At 42.3% G+C, this 21,287-nt stretch overlaps 1 protein-coding gene across 2 annotated transcripts in view; it reads right to left on the bottom strand.

Annotated features, from left to right (window-relative positions):
- bcam (basal cell adhesion molecule (Lutheran blood group)) overlaps positions 1–21,287 on the bottom strand; it is a 47,529-nt gene that overhangs the window by 16,844 nt on the left and 9,398 nt on the right. The window lies entirely within an intron of this gene.

Below are 21,287 nucleotides of genomic sequence, written 5' to 3'. Positions count from 1 at the left end.
GTGGGAAGGATTGATTTTGGTGAATCATAGTCGTTTAACAGGCTAGGTTTTAATAACAGTGCAGAGAAATGCAGATGGGGAAGATGAAAGTCTGTTTGCTCAAACTCTCTAAAGAGAAATGGGGGGAGCTGTTTTCACTGGGATGAGGAAGCAAAGGATGGAAGGAGGCAGAAAGCAGAAACACAGGGGATAATAGGAACTGCTGTCAAAAAGACGCACTGCGGTTGTTTGGTGTTGTTTGTGTGTGTCAGTAAATGACATTCCACCAGGGTTAGATGCTGTGATTCACTATGACCCACAAACCACATGGAGGTCAAAGGTCAGTTAAGTGAAAAGATCTCTCTTTACTGTTTTTGGCTCACTACTTCTTGATTTTCACTTTCCTTGCCTCTATTTTTATCCTGGCTTACTTTTTGTTCTCTTCATCCTTATCTTGCATTCCTCTGTCTTTTAATATTTTGTTCTATCAGCTATGCAGCGCTCAAGTGAACCAGCATTAGTTTTACAAATGGGATCTCATGTTCTGGGTGTATGAGGGATGTAGCCCAAAAATCCTCCTTTGCTTCTGTGCCAATGCACACAACAAACGAGACAAGCAAATGTACAGGAATGTGTGAGTAAACCAAACGCTCCGCTTTAGGCAGCACTCAGGATTTAAGAGTCCTGCTGTGCATGGGGAAAAACACACTCACACACATACCACATTAAATCATGTGACCTACACACATAGAAAGCCCTAATCTTAACTTGGTTCCTCAAATAATTTGGCTTCTGAAACACAAGTAAACTTTCAATTTTCAGGGAAAGCTTGTAAAATGGTTGTGAGAAATCTAGTTGTTGGCCATGTTAACATCTACATCTGTAGTGTACAAGTACATTAAACCATTGTAGCATAATTATTAATTGATTCACGACATGGTGCGGGACTCAAGTCATGTGACTCGCACAAGCGTGACTTACTCCCACCTCTGGATTCAGGTAGCTACTGTCTGCATCCTTTCATACTTACTTACTTATTACCTGGTTCACGAATAACAATCATTTGTGGTCCTCAGAGGATGAACCCCACTGCATTGGTGAACACCTGACTTATTCTCTAGCACCACCATGAGGTTGACACTTGTGACTTTGACAGAAATCTCTCAACAACTACTGAATACTGTCTTCGAAATCTGGTACAGATATCCATATTTTTTCAAGGATGAATTTTAATAACTTAATGATACCTTAATATTTCACCTTTTACCATCATCAGGGGAGGAAAAAATGGGCTGGTCTTATACTTTAGCTAATGATTAGAATATAAAGATATTCCCATAAGCCTCAGCTGTCCTTAGTGATAAATAGTAAAGGGACTTGAAGCAGTGACATGGTCTGATAAATGCACATAATCAGAGTCCATCTGTGCCACATCTTTGTTTCTTTGCAGACGTTCTCCTCCTCCTCATCTGATCATTTGATTTTATTGTCTATCTCACTCCAGTCCTTTTCTTTCTTTCAAACACACCTTTTGGTGTCATTCACAGTACGTATTGGTCCAGAGTGATCAATCAGGCCGCTGCTCCTCTGCATTTTGCACAGAAGGCAGCTGGATGGACAGAGACGAGCAATTAAAGCATAATTAGGGAGTCCTCTGTCCATTTTGAGCCTAAAGCAGTGTGCGTATGTGTATTCAGAGACATAGGCTGTTGGCTGTCCCTGTGTGTGTGTGTGTGTGGGTGTGTGTGTGTGTGTGTGTTGTGGTGTGGGCTGTCTCTGTGTGTGTGTGTGTGTGTGTGTGTGTGTGTGTGTGTGTGTGTGTGTGTGTGTGGAAGAAAAGCAGGAGTAGCGGGGGTTGCTGGAGGAGATGGGGGCAGCTGAGGGGGACTAGCTACATGGAGGTCTCGTTAGCTGAAGCAGACCGGATAATCGGATTTAGACGAAGAGAGGGAAAGCGCGTGTGTGTGAGGTAGTGTGTGATAGGGTGCATGACTGAGTGGAAAGACAGATGGTACGAAATGGTCAAACTGTGACCTGTGCACATACACACCCACAGACACACACATATGCTCTTACAGTATATCTATAATCCATGTAATATTTATGAGCTACTGAACCAGCCCAAAAAGCTACGGCTAAGTACAGAGTGTGTAGAAAAAAAGATCTAAGTCTGCAGTCAAAGCAGCGTGGCAGAGTGGAGGAGAACCAGAGCTGTGCCAGTCCCACAGCTACTGAAAAGTTAATGTGAAACCATCTTTAAAACTCTCCATCTCCTTTTTCTCTGCCTGCATTTCTTTTTTCACACACACATACACATGCAAGCGGGTACCTCTCATTATGAAAAGAACCAGCTGCATCCTTGCTCTCTGGTCCCTTCTTCCTCTCTTGTTCTCCCTCACCTACTGCTGCATCCTGGTCATCAAAATAAGAGCCTCTTTCTCCCCTCTGACTCTCCTCTTTTTATCCCCCATTTTCAAAGAGCATCCTTTAATACCCAGTGCACAAACTCGCCTGTGAATCTGGTCTGTGCATGTGTATGTTTGAAAGGAAGAGAAAAGAATGTAAGATGGCACCAAACATAAAGTAAGAGAAGGAAAGGGGACAAAGACGATGTGTTTGTGCACACCCTTACATACGTGAGTGTCACCCAACTGGAGCTTCTTTATGAAGCCACCATAAACTTTCTTTCACTGTCCCCCTGCTAACCCAAATAGTGCTCGGCAGATGATGGATGAACATTCTGGTCATTTAAGTCGACCATATACCCCTGGATGATGGGAGAAGAAAAGACAGACAGAGCATGAGGATCTGTACTGTGCCATGACATGTACAGATACTTTTTCTCTGAGTGTAAAGCTGCAAAGGACAATAGAAGTGCAATGTGATACCTGATGGATGAGGAATGTCAGTAGGTGTGTGTGTGTGTGTGCACACATGCGTGGTCCAAAGCATCCCTGGCCCCTAACAGGATTAGTATGTTTGACTGTTGACAAAGCAAGCAGTGTCCTGCTGCAGCCTCAGTATCACGAGGACAGAGTCACCTACAGCACGAGGTCATTAAAAAAACATGTAACAATAACTTTTTTTATTCATCACGTTTGATCAGCACCTTGTTGAGAATTATTTCTCAGTCTCCTTGTAGTTGTCCCTCTGTTGTAATCAGCAGTGGTGATATGTCAGGTTGATCAGCACCTTGTTGAGAATTATTTTTCAGTCTCCTTGTAGATGTCTCTCTGTTGTAATCAGCAGTGGTGATACGTCAGAATGAAAAGTTGCCAACTATTTACAGATTTCAACCTCTGGATGGAGAGGGTTTGCTGCTTTTCTTTGTCATAGATCATTGTAAATTGGATATTTGGAATTTTTAGAGGTTTTGGACAAACAAGACATTTGAAGAACACTTTCAAATCGGCAAAATATTTTGACAATTATTTGATGTTTCATAGATATAAACCCCAGCAGTCTGCATCTGCTTAAAATAATCAGTAGATGCAGACTTAAAGTGATCGACCATTTAAGCCTGTTTAGGAAAAAATGCCAAAGCAAAGTAAAATATCAGTTTTTGTGTTTGGACTGTGTGTTGGTTGAAAACTCTTGAAATAGTGGCTGTTTTACATTATTTTGGATGTTTTACAGGCCCAAAAACCCCCCCAAAAAACAAACAAAATAACTGGCAGATCTCGCAGTTGCACACCAGGGACTGTAATTTGTCAGCTTGGCCTGCTTGTCTTTTCTCCTACATGCTGGTGGGAATTGATGACAGTGAAGGCCACATCAAGCAAGTTTAAGAAATGATCATTCATCTGCACATCTTCAGAACGAGTCAAGCCTGCTGCTTGCCATTCTCGTATTCTGTCAAGGTGTGAAGAATGTACTGTAAACAGATTCTACGGGGACCATTAAAGAATGACACAGCATTAAAATGTGTCGCTGTGGTAGCATCAATACACAAAGTCCATTGCTAAACTGTATAGTTTCTGCAACACAGCATCTACATAACCAATAACTCCCACCACATGTTGTAATGGCTACTGTCACTACACACACCATGTGACTGACTCACAGGAGTCATTTTAATCATGAGCCACAGTGTCTGTGTATGTGTGGCCAGTTGTGTCAGCAGGGCGTAGCAGGGTGCGCTCACAACATTTACAGTGGCCCGTTAATGTTCCAGGTTGGATCTGACTCAAATCTCGTATTTACAGACCTTTCACATTCGCTCTGTGCTCACATTAGTCTGGCTCCACTACTACAGGAGAACAGTTTCATTTGGCAGACAATGATGATACCACACAAAAAAGGCGGCACAGTGTCTGCTCAAAGATTTTAAAAAGTCTTAAATGTTAATGTAGTTACAACTACTATATGTTGTTCATTTGCAAATAAAACAGTTGTGGGTGGACACTGCAGAGAAATAAGAGTCTGTCCAATTCTGGTGAAGCAAGAGGAGGAGGAGTGACATTTCAGCCATTTATTAGCTGTTCCCGCTCAAAGCTTGAATTGAGATGAATCATGCCATGAGTACGTACAGTAGTTCCATACAGTACTCACATACATGCACCCATATACAGACAGACTGCCAGTGTCGGGGTGGGTCCATGTAAGGCCTGGAGTTTGTCAGCGCCTGACTGATTGGACAAGACAGGTGCGGTGCAGGAACAGCAGCTGCTGCAAAACACACACTCACCAACAATGAATGCCACATAAAGAGGACAAAGAAGAAAGTGAGAAAGACAAATACACACACACAGACACACACACACAACTACACAGAAAACAGATGGAGAGAGGGGATGTTTCCAAACTAGCAAGAATATACAGAGCTGAACAGATTGTAGAACCTTCAGCAACCAAAAAGATACAAACTACTGTAAAAATGTGCACATGCAATGAAAACCAGACAGAAAGAGATACAATGTACATTGACTGTCTGTCTCCCTGGAAACTTCTAGCGCTAAGTGTATCCACGCTAGCAGATTAACGGCACCAATGTCTGCTGGTGTCCTGCTAAGTACTGACCTTTAAGAAGGAAGCGCTGATATGTCTCGGATGCTAATTACAATCCCACTGTCATTTATTATATTCATAGGGTAAGATTAAACAGAGAGAAATGGTCGAAGAAAGAGGAGGACGACAAAACAAGCAAATAGGGAAAAGGCAGGACAAAGGTGTAAAGGAACAGTTTTTATATGCTCAGAATAGCCAGGAATTATTTTTGTTTCCAGTTAGCAATTGTTTACATACATTCATTTTTATAAAAAAAAAACAAAAAAAAACCCATGTCCCGATTCGAAGGCCATGAAAAACTGCACAACCAAAGCTTCAACCCTATTGCATTAGGAGCCACTTTAAACATCACTAGCTTGATGAAATATCCTGTATCCAGTTGCACTAAAAGTCTGTTAGTGTACAGTTCCTGTGCAGTACATTTGATGCCAGTGTCAATACATACGTACTGTATATTCTGAATAATGCATACTACACTAATCCAACACTGAAGTTTAGTAATAAGTTGATTTTTCACAAAAATGTTCAGACCAGTGTGAATCACTGTAACAGAGTTCTGGTTGACCTTTCTACAAACAACACTGGTTGTGCATGCACAGTGACAGCCGTTGCTTTTTGTATAGTTCTTTTGTATTTGCTAATGTGTTCATTTGCTCGTGATGTTCCATAACAAGGAATGTTCCAGAAGTGGGGCTGATGAACTACTTTAAGTGCCTTCACACATACGAGTTCCTCATTAACTGTGTGAACTACTTTAAGTGCCTTCACACATACAAGTTCCTCATTACCCGTGCATTTGTTTTATTTGCTATAATTGTGATTCAAAAGGCATTGGTCCATTATTGCAACTTCACCAATTAGAAATGTGAAGCTAAAGTTAGTTAAACTCAACAACTCCTCATGACTAAACACGGTTAAACATCCAGGCTGACTGTAATGCACTTCATAAGAAACCACTGAAAAAACACTTTGAAGATTTTGTTTCTGCCCAATATCACATAGACGGGAATAATTTAAATAACCAATTACAGCAATCAGAGAACCAGACATGAGTCCAGTAAATCTTGTCTGACTCTTCAGAGGCCAGCCAAAAAGCTACAGCAATCATAACCCCATGTTGATAGCCAAGGTCTATTTTACTTCAAAGATGATATCTGGGCCTCTAATTACAGTCGAAAACAATAAAACCATTGGTGCTCATATTTTAGTCCTTGATAAAACTGGGTGCATCCGCTGTGTAATGCCTCTGTTTTATGAGGGTTATGTGGGATTTCTGAATGTGTTCAGGAGGAGTGGGTCTTGATTAATGGTGAGATAGACTGATCCCGGATGTGCAGTTGCCATAAGTTAAGTCCCTGCACTGTGATGATAGGATATGGAGCGGCCTGTCTGGCTTCCTGTCTGGGCTTGTACCAATGTACCACCAGAGTGGAGGTAAAAAGCACACCTGGTGCCCTGCGGCAACACAATCTCACACAAAATTTCAGATTACATCTAGTTGGGGAGGTCATCTGTGGAGATTGGGTCTTTATTTACGGCACTAAAATCACCAGCTACTGTGTTTTTGCTATAAAGAGAGAGGGGATGGCACAAAACAGAGACTGTAATGGGAAAATAGATTTTATTAGATGTTAGATAAGAATCACGTAACCTTTTATTGGTCTGTTCTCAGTCCTGTAAAGCTTTTATACTCACTACATTTGTCTTTTCTGTCAGCCTCCAATTTTTATATCAACCTTCTTACTTGAAATCTGAGTCCTCCTCCATGTCTGATGCGTACAGACATTGATGTGATTTGCACTTAAAACAGCTTTCACTTCATTTAGATTCATAAGATGAACTTCAAGGACATGAGTTTAGAAGAGGTCTGATGTTCCCAGGGAACGATGCTGACGTAATGTGGCTGAGTCAAACATGACTATTAGCCATTAGCCAGAGTACGCATCAGTCTTCTTCACCCCATAAACCCAACAGCATTAGCACCTGTGCACCCTACTCAGTGCAATAAAATGCAAAGCCCCAAGTCATCGCAAAGTTCAGTCACCCTGTGAGTGATCTGTGAGTGATCTGCCAGGCGAGCTGCGTATGTGTGCTTCTTTGTGTATATGTCTGTTGTGTTAGAGTGGCGGGCAAAGAGATAACATCACAGTGTGTGCTGTTTCAACAAATAAATCACAGGTTTACTGGTGTCTGTGTTGTATCATCTTATGGCAATTTAGGGGCTCAATGCAAACAGTGTGAAGTGGGCTACAAGATCGGCCCCTCACACAGTCTTTTGTCTATCCCGAGATTCCCCTTTGCCAGTCCCGTTGTTCTGGCAACAGGGTGAGAAATCAAACCCTTTCAAACATGAGAGTTTGGAGATGTGTGGTCAGTGAGTGTGTTTCTGTGGGTGGGTGTGGGAGCTGAAAAAGGAGTGGGTGTGTTTGCCCTTCTCGAACATGAGGCAGTGAGTCAGGAGAAGAAAAGAAAGACAAAGACAGATGGTAGGAACCAAAAAGGACAATAAACAAACTTCACCAAAAGAATATGACTTTGCTGAGCTGACACAGCATATTTTGGCCCCATTCTGGAGAAAGTGATGGTTGAAGAAAATGCAACCAAGCCAATACATCTTATAAAGAGATTATAAACAGAGCTTTAAATATAAACGAGTCTTGTAGGTTGTACGGCTGTGTAAGTGCTTCTGCAAAAGTAGCTTTGATGAAATGCCTCACCGAGTAGAACTCACACAGGATATCTGGGTCATTTATAAAGCTAATATCTTTTAGCTGACACGATCTGGTGCCATATGTGATTCAATTAACAGCGAATTAGCACAATAGCCAGTGTCTTGCTCACATTTGGGTCTTAATACAGTGGTGGTAAAAAAAAAAAGGCCAGAGTGGTGAATGACATGTAAGATGGGATAAAATATCAAGCAGAATTTCATTACTTTTAGAATCAAAGGACACAAAACAGAGCAGGTCTGCCAATTACTGCAGTATGTCTCTTCCTGGCTGCCTTTCATTTTCAGGAGGAACTCAATTTGGTGAAGGGAATGCATGTGTGTGTTCTGATCAACTGAAAGAAAACCCAATCAGTGGATGTCACTAAAAGGGCAGAGATGAGAAAAGGTGTTAATATTTAATGTTTCGCGGCCCCCGAATCTAGGCCTTCTTTCCCTCTTCTCCCTCGTCCTGCCATCCCTCTAGCCTCAGGCACTCCAATTAACAGACCAGGTCCTTTTCTTCCACCTCTCTCCCTATCTTTCTCACTATTAATAGGAGAAGAGATGTAGAAATGGAGGGACAGACAGAAAAAAAACAAGTGGTAGAGTTTGACTAGGTTGGTGTTAAACAGAGCAACAAATAAGACAGACAGATGCAAATGCTAGCATGAGCATAAAACCAGAGATAGGAAAGTATGCACAGACGCTCCTGTAGATAGAGGAGTTAAAATTGGAACAAAGAAGATGGAGAAAAATGAAGCGAGGGTGGTGCAAGGGCCCTCATGCGTTTTCAATTCCCACAATCCTCTACCTATTTATCAAGGTAAATGACTGATTTAATGGCCCAGAATAATATGCAGTGTTTGGCAGAGGCAATCTGCTTGCATATGTTACCGTTAATGTCATTGGCACTGATAATGGAGTAACTAAATGAGATGGATTCAACGGTGAGTGAGGCAGTACAGATTATGAATTCCTCTCAAGACCCTATAAGGGGATGAGGCAGCCCGAGAAAGACGACAGGTGGATGGCAAAAGATTGACAACCAAGGTGGTGCAAACTATTCTTAATACTGTGTTCAGTCATATGTTTCTACATGGCTAATTGGATTTTGGGAAAGATTCTGAGTGCTCCCTGAAGAAGCACTCTGTGATTTTTATACATCTATAGTCATCATCATGCTGATGCCTTCTTTAAGTCTGACTGACTCCACACTAACTCCAGGCTGTTTTGGATTAGTGGCAACAAAGCGGTGCGGAACAGGGTCACTGCTGTTATCTCAATGGGCATAATTTGATAGAGGACAGACAAGGACTCCGACACCAGGTTTTGTGACACCGGAGTTGAGGAAATAAAAAGACGCTCACAACTTGTTGTAGACTTGACTCCAGATTTGACAAGACTGGTGGGTGTTTTACATTTCATGACTTGATTAGGTGATTCATTCTTTTTTCAAATGTATTATTCTCAAATGTGTGCGGCAACTCTGTTTTTTACAGTGAGGACACACAGTGGAGAGAGAGGACAAGGAAAATGGCTGACTCAGAGTATACATTAAGACTACAGCTAATCTCACTAAAAGGGCTGGGACAAAGTGCTGCTGTCACTGCCGTCTCTCCAGCTTCCCCTCTCCCTCTATCCTTGAATCAATTCATTCTGCAAGTCATTTCCAAGCATACTGTGCAGATAAATTCTCAGTGTAATGCAGCTCTTATGCCAATTTACTGTAATAAAAACCCACTGGAGTGTGCCTATTATATCTAGTGTTTGCATACTGTATGTGTGTGTTTTTAAGAATACAGAACTTAAGGTGTGGTTCATTACGATTTAAAAAGTAGACCCAGATATGTTTGTTTTAAAGGAGAAATAACTTTTTTAAAGTTGTAAAGGTGAAGACAAAGTGAAAGCCAGCCAGTGTGTCTCTCTGCGGGTCTCAGATTTCTGCGCTGGACACTACCACCAAAAGCACACGAACACACACACACACACACACACATACACACAGTGTAAGGTTGCCCTTCCAATCCATGTACCCGTGTGTATTTTAATACTGATGTCTCATGTTCTATTTACAGTATTATTACATCCACAAACAGAGCGAAGCGTGCATACACACAAAAGCACCTGCCTGCCCTTCATATCTCCACAACTCAGTTGCTCAAACATGCTGCCTTTCTCTGTAAACTTTATTTTTCCAGCAGTGATCTCAGGCTGAACTGTAGCACCCAGGTGTTTTGGTGGCCTGACAAAAGGCCTGTTTGTGGGTGAATGGGTTAAATACACGGTGCACAAGCTGAGGTAAACAAAGGGAGGGACCAAAGGGCCTATGGGTAAATAACACCAAGATGCTACTGACATTTGCTTGCTGATCATACCTCTTGTGAAGGCTTTACACTACATCCCTCCCAAACTATCTGAAAACAACTGTTTCCTCCGTCCACAAGAAGACACAACCCAAAACCTGAGCTTTTGAAAAATGCTCTTCACAGTAGATAAACTTAAAATGCCAACATTCTGTTACCTCTGGTCCTTTTTATGATCACCCATATTAAACATAAGCATAGCTAACAACACTTAAACACTATCTCAATGCTTTAGCACATAAATTACACCTTGGGCGCATTGTTTGCAACTTTAATTTTGGCTGTCACCTCATTGTGCAACACCCTGAAGGAAGTCAGTTTGTGGCTCTGTTTCCTATTCTGTTGTAAATGCAGAATATTTTTCACACCTCAGAGCCACCAGCTATTTGTGGCCCTTATTTGTGCCTTTAAAGGAAGTAGTTGCTGGTTTGCATGCCTTCAAAGCAGCAGGTTTTCATGTAAAGCCCCAGTGTACCAGACATATTTCCTATAAACATTGTGTTTTCTCAGGGGTATATGGGTGATATGTTGATTGATCATCACAAGCCAAGCTTTGTATTTTAAAAAATTAGGTCGACCAAGTATTTATTTTTGGTTTTACCATTATCATTGCCACATCAGATTTTTTTTGGCCATTTGTGATACTTTCTAAAAACCAGCAATAAAGTTTATTGGCACAGCTTGAAACAAATAAAATGCAAATACGTATACCAGGCGTGGCCAATTCCAGTCCTCGAGGGCCGCTGTCCTGCTTGTTTTCCAACTATCCCTGCCTGACCTGCTGCTGATTACCTGGCTCAGGTGTGTTCAGTCAGTCAGAAGCTGGAAGATACCAGTTCACTTTATCTTTCCTCACTCCACTTTCATCTAAGATGGTATCTTCCATCTTCTGACTGACTGAACACACCTGAGCCAGGTAATCAGCAGCAGGTCAGGCAGGGATAGTTGGAAAACAAGCAGGACAGCGGCCCTTGAGGACTGGAATTGGCCACGCCTGGTATATACATTCTCTCCATGGTCTGTCACACACAGTATACCTTTGTTCAGTATCCCTCTTGGCTGTTTACACATAGTGTAGCACTTCTGCTCTCACAGTACAATTAATTAGTCATACTGTGTTTCAAACAGATTGGAAGATTTAGATCCCAGGATACATTGCACATCACATTTTTATATATTGTATAACACATCTTCCTAAGCATGTTACAGTAAAAGACTACTGTGCTGATTCTGATTGTGCACTGACTATGTCCACTTAGTGTGGACATAGTTTGACTTCTCACATTTGTCGTTCTCTGATGTATTAATTGAAACACTGACAATGTTGTCTATGTTTTTTTTTAATATTGATTTTTTTCTCCATTTTAACAGAACCACTCTGCCTGCATTATCTCTCTGATGCATGCTCTTTCACTTGCTTTCTCTTGTCTCCCATTCTCTCTCTGTAGGAGTGCTGAGTAGTACTCTGCCCATCTCATTTAAACCCCCCAATACACACACACACACTTCTAATGAGCCTTCATTTTGGCAGAAGAGGGAGAAAAACCAGAAAGAGGAACGCCATTCCCACTACTTCAGCTGACAGCAGCTCCCTCTTGAAGCCCTCTCCTAATACCCACATGGGACTACACAAGAGGGCTGGAATAGGGAGAAAATGGTGGAACAAATGGATATCCACTCTCCCTATTACCTTAAATTATCCGAAAGCATACATAGCAACTGCAAGGCTTCTGTGAATGTGCCCGTGCCCCCGTTGTATGTCTAGTGTGGATGGCTCAGGAATCAGAGAGAATTGCCCTTCTTTATGCCCAAGCTGAAATACGAGAGCAGTTGCTGAATAAAGTAGGCCTTAAAGGGGGCAAGGGCGCTCCTCAGGGGGCCAGTCAGCCGGGTGTGACAAGCCGGTACCGCTGTAATGAGATAACAGGCCACTGGAGTATGCGTTGAGTCATTCCCCTTTACTTTCCTTTGACTACAATCCTTATCCCTTTGCTGTTTTCTTATCCATCCATTGCACTGTTTTTTAAAACAGGCCATCGTGCTCAGCAGGCTGGTAAAGCCCGTGTGTCAGGGACAGATAGAGGGATAGTGAGGAAAGGGTAAACACTGGCAGAGAGATATGGGGGAGTAAAAAAGGCCACAAGAGTGTCGAAGCAAAAGCATGAAAAGGGCTGTGTTTTTTGTGTGGGTGGTACTGAAAACATGATTCAACTGCATGTTAACAGCAACTTGGAATTTTTTAACCTGAGCATGGCCATTATGAAAAAACAACACAATTAAAACATGGGGAGTAAACACTATAGACAGACACGGTGTATACACTATGGGTGCCTGGCCCCAGACAGGCTGGCTAAGGTCTACCTCCACTCCTCAGCCATCACGAAGTTACCCTGCACCTGCCCTCCAGCCTGTCTTCCTCCCTCTGACCCCTCCTGTCTTAAACAAAGTCTTATAAAGCGTTGGCAAGTGGCAACACTCAGTGGGAGGTTGAGAAATACAGGACATTCCCGCTAAGAGGTGAACTCATTCATTGTGTGGTACTAACACTATATATGACATTTAACATGGCAAACCACCCTCAATGTAAGCCTCAGCACATTGTTTTCTTTTGTTTTTGTTTGCTCCTTCCATGACCAGAGCTAATTCATTACCGCCACTAACTTGTCAGCTAACTTATCTTTCTCACCTCCTCATACTCCTTTGTCATAAAAAAACATTTTACAGCCTGTCCTAGCTCTTAAATCAGTGTTTTCTTATCGTATTTTGGATAGAATTATAGCTGTGATAGTGGGACAGCCAAAGCTATGATTTCATTTGAACAACGTGAGTTGTCTGCCCGCCTGGACTATCAACACTTGATGTCCCAAAGCAGCGTATAAGCCGGAGATTTAGAACGGTCTGTCCACCCCTAAATCTGTAGTCTCCTGCCAGGCATAGTTCGCACACAACAAACTGAAATACACACACAGAGAAAGAAACCCACACTCACTACCTTTTGATGCCCCACCTCCCACCACCATTCCCTTTCCCCTGCTTTCTGTCTTTTTGCCTATTATGGCGGATTAACTTATAATGCTTGGGTGAACTTCAATAAGTGGGGGGTAGAAAGTCACACATCAATATACACACACAATCGCTGGCCGGCTGGCAGATACGGACACAGGCCCACTGGCACAGACACACGGAGCCTTCTGGAGAACAGTGAGATACACGAGGACACACAGACACACATAACAAACACATTTACATACAGGAACCAGACTCCTGTGCTGAAAGGTACAGAATCCAAACCAAAGCTTCTATTAATCCCTCTGATCCCTGACAGATAAGGATAATTCAGCTAATTACTATTCTCCACCATCCCCCTCTTTTGTCTTCTTGATTTCTAAATCCACTAAACTCCCCCTTTCTCTCAATAATGCAAACATTTGAATATACTGTTTAATGTAGATCTTTCTTTTTCTCCTCTTCCACATTTCCATTTGGTGTTCGCTGCTGCTCCTCTTGTTCCTTGGCAGACTCTTCTACAATATGTCTTGACAGAGTAAAATGAGAAATACAGTAAATATGGTTGCGAACTCTGTCTCCCTCTCAGTGTTTCTCTTTGACATACACACAAATATACAGGTCCTGGCAGCAGCTGACGGAGAGTCTGGCATTGAGGTTGTGTGTTTCTGGTTGGAGTTTGGTACCACAGTGAGTTTAATTAGAGTGGAGAAGAGACCGACTAACAACACTGCATGTTAGCTGTATATACAGAAAAATATTCACACTAGTGTGCACTCATTACTACCTGCAAAATATTTATAGATCCAGCCAGCAGCTGCACACTCATCTGCATGCAGAGATCGTCCTCAAATACCTTTCTGTCTCAAACTGATGGTAGTCTCAGCCACATAACTCATTACGTAAAAGATAAAATGCCCTTAGTAGTAAAAAGCACATTATCTTTTGTGTCTCGTGGTATTTGTTGCATGTAGGGTGCATATTTATTCAGGAGAAAGAAAAAAAGAATGCATCTCCACAAAGCAGTTTCTATTTTTTGCACAAACACTTCAAGACAGACAAGAAGATAAGCTGGAGACAAGAAAACAGTGCAGGACTAACACTCACCCATACATGGGTAGGGCAAGGAGACAGAATCTATGCTATGCACACACATATTTACACACCCAGGGAGGATATTTCAAGTATCACTCAGCATATGGACAGAGCAGGCACACCTATCATAACTGGCATGCAGATCATGTAATATGTACACATATTTTAACATAAACCTGGGGTAGACAGCAAGCGTCCACTAATACACACGAGTGAGAGCACTCCCACCAGTGTTTTCCAGCATTCCTCGCTAATCTGCACCATAATGGCACATCTGTCATTCTCCAAAATGGCACATCACCCATTACCTCTACAGATATAGTTGGAGCTGAAAGAGGAGGCACATTAAACATATTTCTGAACAGCTGATCCATCCTCCCTTTTAATTTTCTTTTTCTTTATGCACCCTTCTATCCATTAAGGAGCACTCAAATTTTTAAGCAAGAATAGTAGTATTTTTTCTTTGCTTTATGGGGGGTGTATGTTACTATGGTAACAGACACAGATGTTATTGTCATAGCCAGACAGGCTTTATTTGTGAAAGTGGGAAGCATGGGGCACAAAAGGAGTTTCTTACCAGGGGCAGGGGCAGGTCAGAGATTGGAACCGTGTAGGCCAGCAAGTGAATAACTAGAGCAGCGGGCAGGTGGGGGCAGATAGGTAGGTCACATTATTATTGATTGCCTGACATTATATGGACAGCAGGGGAGTTCGCAGAGACAGACGAATAAATTGTGGTTTGACATCAAAGTCAGGCTGCTGACATTGAGCCTGTAGGGGACAGAAGCTGCCCGAGGCTGAATCAGAGTGCACACATAGGCAGCACAGACCCAGAAATAAACAGACCACGGGAGCACTGTACAGCAGTTACCTGATAAAATTAAGGTTGTTAAGAGAGGGTCTGAAAATCAAAATGACAGAATGAAACAGGAAGAAATGTCAGCCATGAATAATTTCAGTTTCAAGCTCAATTTTTTTAGGAAGACACTTCCCATAAATTGGACATTTTTCTGACTAAGACACCAAAAGTGTCAAATTCATTTACACATCAAGGCACACCAGAGATTTACAGAAGGGGAATTTTTCCAGTGCATTATTCCAATCTGCTATCCAGTACATTTTTCACATTCATTACTGCCTCATTAAATTATTATTCATAACTGGATGATGATGTGATTAGAATACAAATGGGAAACAACAGACAAAATAATTATGGAAATGAAGCTAAGATTTAAATATTCAACATTCAATCTCTTTTTGTCTGATTCCAGGAACACTCATCTGGTGACTCTGCAAAGCCAAACAGAAAATATAACTGCCAGCAGAACAAAATCATCTGAGAAGATAACCGCACGTCTGTCCAACGTATGTATTTTCCTGTTAAGGCCACGCCTATCGCAGGCCTTTCATCTGTGGGGCATCAGGCCTGGCACAGAGTGCACCATCCATCATTGTCTACAAAGTAATTGACCGCCCTGTCTAGATGGCTATCACCTAACCTAACCAGAGCCTGGTGATAACATCAGGAATGTGTGACACCCGATAGGGATAAAACAACACACGTCTCAACCTGCACAGACCTGCAACTCCAGGAGATGGAAGATAGCGAGACTATGGGGCTGAAGAAGCTGTGAAGAAGATGTGTGAGGAGGCGTGAGGGGGCACTCAGGTAAAGGTTGGAGGGCTTGCTGTGAGAGACAATGAAGTCAAAAACAAACAAAAACAGTGGGACACCATCATGGTTAGAGAAAGAAGCACAAAGAAGAGGGGGCAAGAGGACCAGGGTGAAGGGGTGGAGAGAGGTCAGATAATGTAATATGACTGAAAAATGTTCCAGCCACATTCTACTTCCCTTTCAAGGATTTGAATCAGTACACAATACCAGTCTCTCCTTCTGTAACAATAGACACAAAAGCAAATTGACCCATTCGGTCCCATGACTTCCTCTGTGCCCACATCCTGCTGTTCAGGGAAAAAAAAAAACACCATAAACCCCTCTCCTCTTTTCTAGTACCCAAGGTCATATGCTGATGTATGATGTTGTTGGCGTCCCGTGAGATTTCACTGCAGATGGGCCCACAACCCTCTGGGTTATATTCCTATTGAACACACGCACACTCACATACATTCATCCATCCTAATTTAAATAAAAGCAAATTTACACCTCTATAGGGTTTGTGTTTCCCGTCAACACATCGATATTATGGTCCCTCCATTATAGGTAACACCTGGTTAAGAAGGCGAGAGGGTGGCATTAAGAGCCTGACATTCACTGTCACTGTCACAGTCATTGATTAAAGCAAAGTTTATGATTAACTAAAGGTTTAAGTAATTTTCCAGCCTTTCCATTGTGAGAATTTGCTTTATCAGTGTTTTTCACTATGGTTTCACATTTTATATACTAAAACATAATTTAAAAAAAGTTGCACACAGATAAGAGCTCATAAAAATAATTAATTGTTGTAGATGCAATTGATTTTCACAGATTTTTGTCCAGTTGAGCTGCATCTTTCTCTTTGATAAAAACTGCACCCCTGTGCTGCCATTCTTATGCAAACACAAGCCACACATATAGTCAAGATCCCACATCAAGGAAAGCAATAGATTTATGCAGTCAGACTAACTCAGGAAAGAAAACAAATGATGACAAGAAGATGAAGTCTGACAAGCAGAGATCAGATGGCTGTCTGACACCGATAGGGAGAGAAAGGGAAATAACACACAGCAAGCCCGTGTGGCAAAACTGGAATGAAGATGTGATGCTAGTCACCGGCATACTGAGATCAAAGGAAAAACAGAGCACCAGAAAGGAGTGTGTCAGGGTGTCCTTGTATCGCTTTAATCAGGGCTGCTGCATACCACAGAGGTAGACAGCATGAAGACTGATTTGTTCCCCTCATAATTAATAGTGTGTATCCTGGAGAAACAGTAACTTTCCTAAAAGCAAAGAAGCAACAACATCAGTAGTCAGAGTTTGACTTTTGCCCTAAGTATCTCACACAGTGTATTCTGCTAAAAGGCATATACATGCCCTTATACGTGTTACTTGTACTTTAACTGTTATACCATTATAAATGCATATTGTCTGCAGATGTACACACCAGCTGTGTATCATTACATTTTAGATAAAACCTGTCTTCATTAAAAGAAAAAAATTCTAAAATACATTTGTTCGCTGAGCTTTAACCTCAAAGAAAACACGGCTTGTGTCTTGTTGTAGGTGTTTACAGGAACAGGTGGTTCAGGTAGGCGTCACAAGAATTGGTTGTTTAGGATAATGGAGGAAATAAAACCTCGCATGGTGTGAAGTCAAGCAGGATGACCGTGGGTGTGTACATCTATGTGCATGTGTGTGAGGAGGCTCCTGGGGTGGTGAAGCTTAACTATCAGCACCTCTGCTCCCCTGACATCATCTCAGCCACCTCTTCCACCTTTAAGCATTTGGTAATAATCTAGAAAGGTTAAAACATAAAAAGGCTAAAGGGAGTGAGAGTAGGGTGAGAGAGCATGGATGGGTAGTTAAAGGAAGAGGAGGAGAGAATGGCATGGGGTGAGGAAAGAAAGGTGGGGTTATACAGAGAGTAGAGAGCTGGAGATCAAGATAAAGCTGTGAGCAAGATAAAGATGGAAAATATAAAACTGTCTACAAATGGTCTTTATATTTTTAGCCATTTTTGAAAGTAGGATAAGAAAAAAAGAGAAAAAAGAAAATAGATGAGTGAATGGATCCTGCATCAACAAACGTGTGATCATATGACTATATTCATAGCTGTCAGCCTTTGCTTTTCATTACAAGAGTGGGGGATGGAGACAGAGAGATCCGACATCAAGATAAAAGCAGACGTGACACTATTGAACCTGTTTCAATTAGATGAACTCAAAGGCGGCGGCACTGTGTTGCTGGACCTCCAACACAGGCCTGTTCAAAAAACATTTTTTAACCACAAGGCATACTTAGAGGACAAATAGGCCGTTCAATATACAGTACACATCCAGATTTTGTTTTTCACTGTTATGATGTGTCAGTTTTTCTCAGAGAATACCCTCTGAATCTATACGCCGCTGCATGTCATTTGAGAACCCTGCGCTTTTGTACCGCCTATAGGTTAGAATTACAGGTATTCTGCTGGGAGCCTTTTAGCAAAATGTGACATTTATGATGGGCGAGGGGAAAAGGGGGGGATTTGCAGAGGCAAGCAAAAGCTTGTCCACACAGGTATACAGCAGGAAGAGGTAGAATAAGGCAAGAAGGTAATGGACAGGAAGGAGTGTGACAGGGAGGGGGTAGCTGTCAAGACACTGGAAGAGCTGAGAAGTAAGAATGAAATGTGAGCTGAGGAATGTGGAAGAGAAGTAAGAGAAGCTGACAGTCAGGAGATGTGGAAGCTGTCCATCATTTTCAGTGTTCTACTATTCTCCATGATTTCAGCTCTCCATCTCCAAGCAGAAAGGTAGCTTAGGGGCAGAAAAGCCAACCCTCTATCTACTCTCTACCATAATGAGGAGTGAACCACAGGTTGGGGTGATTGGTGAGGCAGGAAGACACATGGAGGCAACACTCTAGCTTAGGTTTCAGCTGTGCTCAATTAAAGGCCCATGGGCTCAATGTGTTCCCTATATTGAAGAGGCATTATATACATTCTGCATACTAGCAGAGGCATCATCACCACCAACTGGTTGCTTCATCCTTAACATTTTGCAAGTAAGTAGCCACATATGTGAGCTGTGCTATAAAGGATGCAATAAAAATCCATCTTCATCTCCTCTAATTATAGAGCTCTAGGTCTGTTTTTCTGTTGAGTACAGACAGGAAGCAAGAACTTGAGCAATAACAAAACTTGCTGGACTCAGTAATGACTGAACACGCCTTCACCGGCCATTAAGAAAAGAATTTGTAGAAGAGGTCTAAGGAAAGCACAGTTATTGGCATTACTTAACGTGAATTCTGCTAAACTGCAAACTCCTCTTCCTACCCACATGCATAACAGCAGTATGTGAAATCAGCTGATAGCAGCTTCTGTATTTATCTGATAAATCATTCCATTTTGGATTGTACTGCACCCGAAGCCAGCTGCTGCAAACAAACAGAGGCACAGCGGTGTGTCAGTGTTACTGGCTAATATGGCTTATGGGCAGACCTGTGGACTGGGCCTGGCTCAGGCTGATATGGAGGCTTGTTTCCACAGTTCAGAGCCAACCAGCCAATCATTTGGATATTGTCTCATGTTTGTACAGGAGGCTTTGGCTGCCCTCTGTGAGTCAACTGACTGATAATCCACTGCAGGGGCTCTGACCACATAGTCGAGTGGGAACAGACATACAAACAAGAAAAAAGAAACAGCAGAGAGGAAAAGAGAGATAGAGGCATGGGCATGTGGTATAAGAAACTGAATGAGTAAAAGACAGAAACCTTAGAGAGTAGTGGTAGTAAAAGCAGTAGTGAGCTGGAACTGGAAGAAGGTGGAAATGTCAAGACAGGGAAAGGTGAGGACACAGAGAAAGAAAGAAATGAGGACACAGAGAGAAAGAGGTGCAGATAGTGGTGTAAGTGAACACATTCAACACAATCTCAAGTCTACGCATGTCCAACTATCTCTCTTCTTTCTCAGTCCCTGACACCATTTCCTTTGTCCTGTAAAATCTGCAGGCCATGCCCATGGGAGATGGTGAAGAGAAACAGAAAGAAAGAAGCACAGTGTTGGTGGGAAAAGGAGATCGTGTTCGGTGAATGACAGGAGGTCCCGTTTTGATACTTTGACACAGGAGGGAGAAGAGAACTGGTGGGTAGCCACAGGAAGATAAGTATGCCGTTATTTGGTTGACACCAGTGTAACCATAAGGTCTACGTCTCCTCAAAGTGCTCCGGGGATTTAGCATCTCCCAGTGACTCTGAATTACTAGTTAGCATTACCTTGGGCTTACTGTTGCATACCGTGTTTTGACTTTGTTTGCCCTGTCATGCCAACGGTGGGCCCCACTTTGATGCTTTCTGAACTGTTACACCAACTGCCCCTAAAACACTGCCAAACAGACACATACACACGCACAGACATATTAACAGATGGGGCGAGGTGGGGTGTGTGTGGGGGTGAGGGGCTACAAATAAGAGTGTGGGCACTGAATGGTAGATATTTTGGCTAGCTTTACCTTGCTAACTTCCTTGCCAAGGAAATCAGGCTCTAACTCTGACAGCATGGATCTTAGATCACCAGCTGGCAAGCCAGGAGCTACAACCATGGCTGCACAATATGACAGAATGCAAAGAGGGAAAAGAAACAACAAACAATTTAAGACATAGTATAAAAGACAGAGCAGAATAAGAACAATTAGAGAATTACAGAAGACAAATGAATGTACTGTTAATATCAAAGTAAACTTCCCCATTTTTGGTCAAAAATATTAATTTGGAGTCACAATGTTGACATAAAGGCCCTTAAAATGTCAAGAACAAAGGACATAAAGGGGGAAGACGAAGAAAAATGCCAAAGACAAAGAAAAGTCTAGGGAAAGTGAATAAAACGGAAAAGAAATGGAGTCGGTTCTAGCCACGCGAGGCCCTTCAATGCACTGGTGGTCTCGCATGCAAGTCCACTGCCGTCCCATCACCAGCTGGTACTGCCATCAGTGTGGGACTGGTCATACACACACACCTTTTTATAACCTCTGTTGAGCCCGGATTCCAGTTCACATTGAGGTTCCAAAGATGCTCACATGCTCCTAATAGCCCTAACCACTCCAAGTGACGGGTGCCAACTCACACAGCTGAGGCCTATCCCATACCCACTGCTAACGCCTCTTTGTCACAGTCACACTCACATATACTATAGTGTTGGTTCAGTCAATGGGTTATGTATTCCAGGCACACATAGCACCTGGTGAGTAGTGTAGATGCTCACACACACATACTTAAAACACCTGCATACATGCATGTGTGGACAGTCACAGTGTAAACATCATCTGTTTTTGTCAGGCTCCCCCTCTCACTGTGCCTCAATGTTCCAACCTGCTTCACTCCCTTCACTCTATGCCTCCTCTCCATTCCTCTTTCCTTCCGTTTCCTTGTTCTCTCTCTGCACTGTTTGTAATCAGCTCAGTATTAATACCTGCATTCCAACAGTCTGCAGGAA

The sequence above is a fragment of the Monopterus albus genome, unplaced genomic scaffold (genome assembly GCF_001952655.1).
Source record: "Monopterus albus unplaced genomic scaffold, M_albus_1.0 scaffold11.1, whole genome shotgun sequence".
NCBI classification, from domain to species: Eukaryota; Metazoa; Chordata; class Actinopteri; order Synbranchiformes; family Synbranchidae; genus Monopterus; species Monopterus albus.
This window is presented reverse-complemented; position numbering and strand designations above follow the sequence as displayed.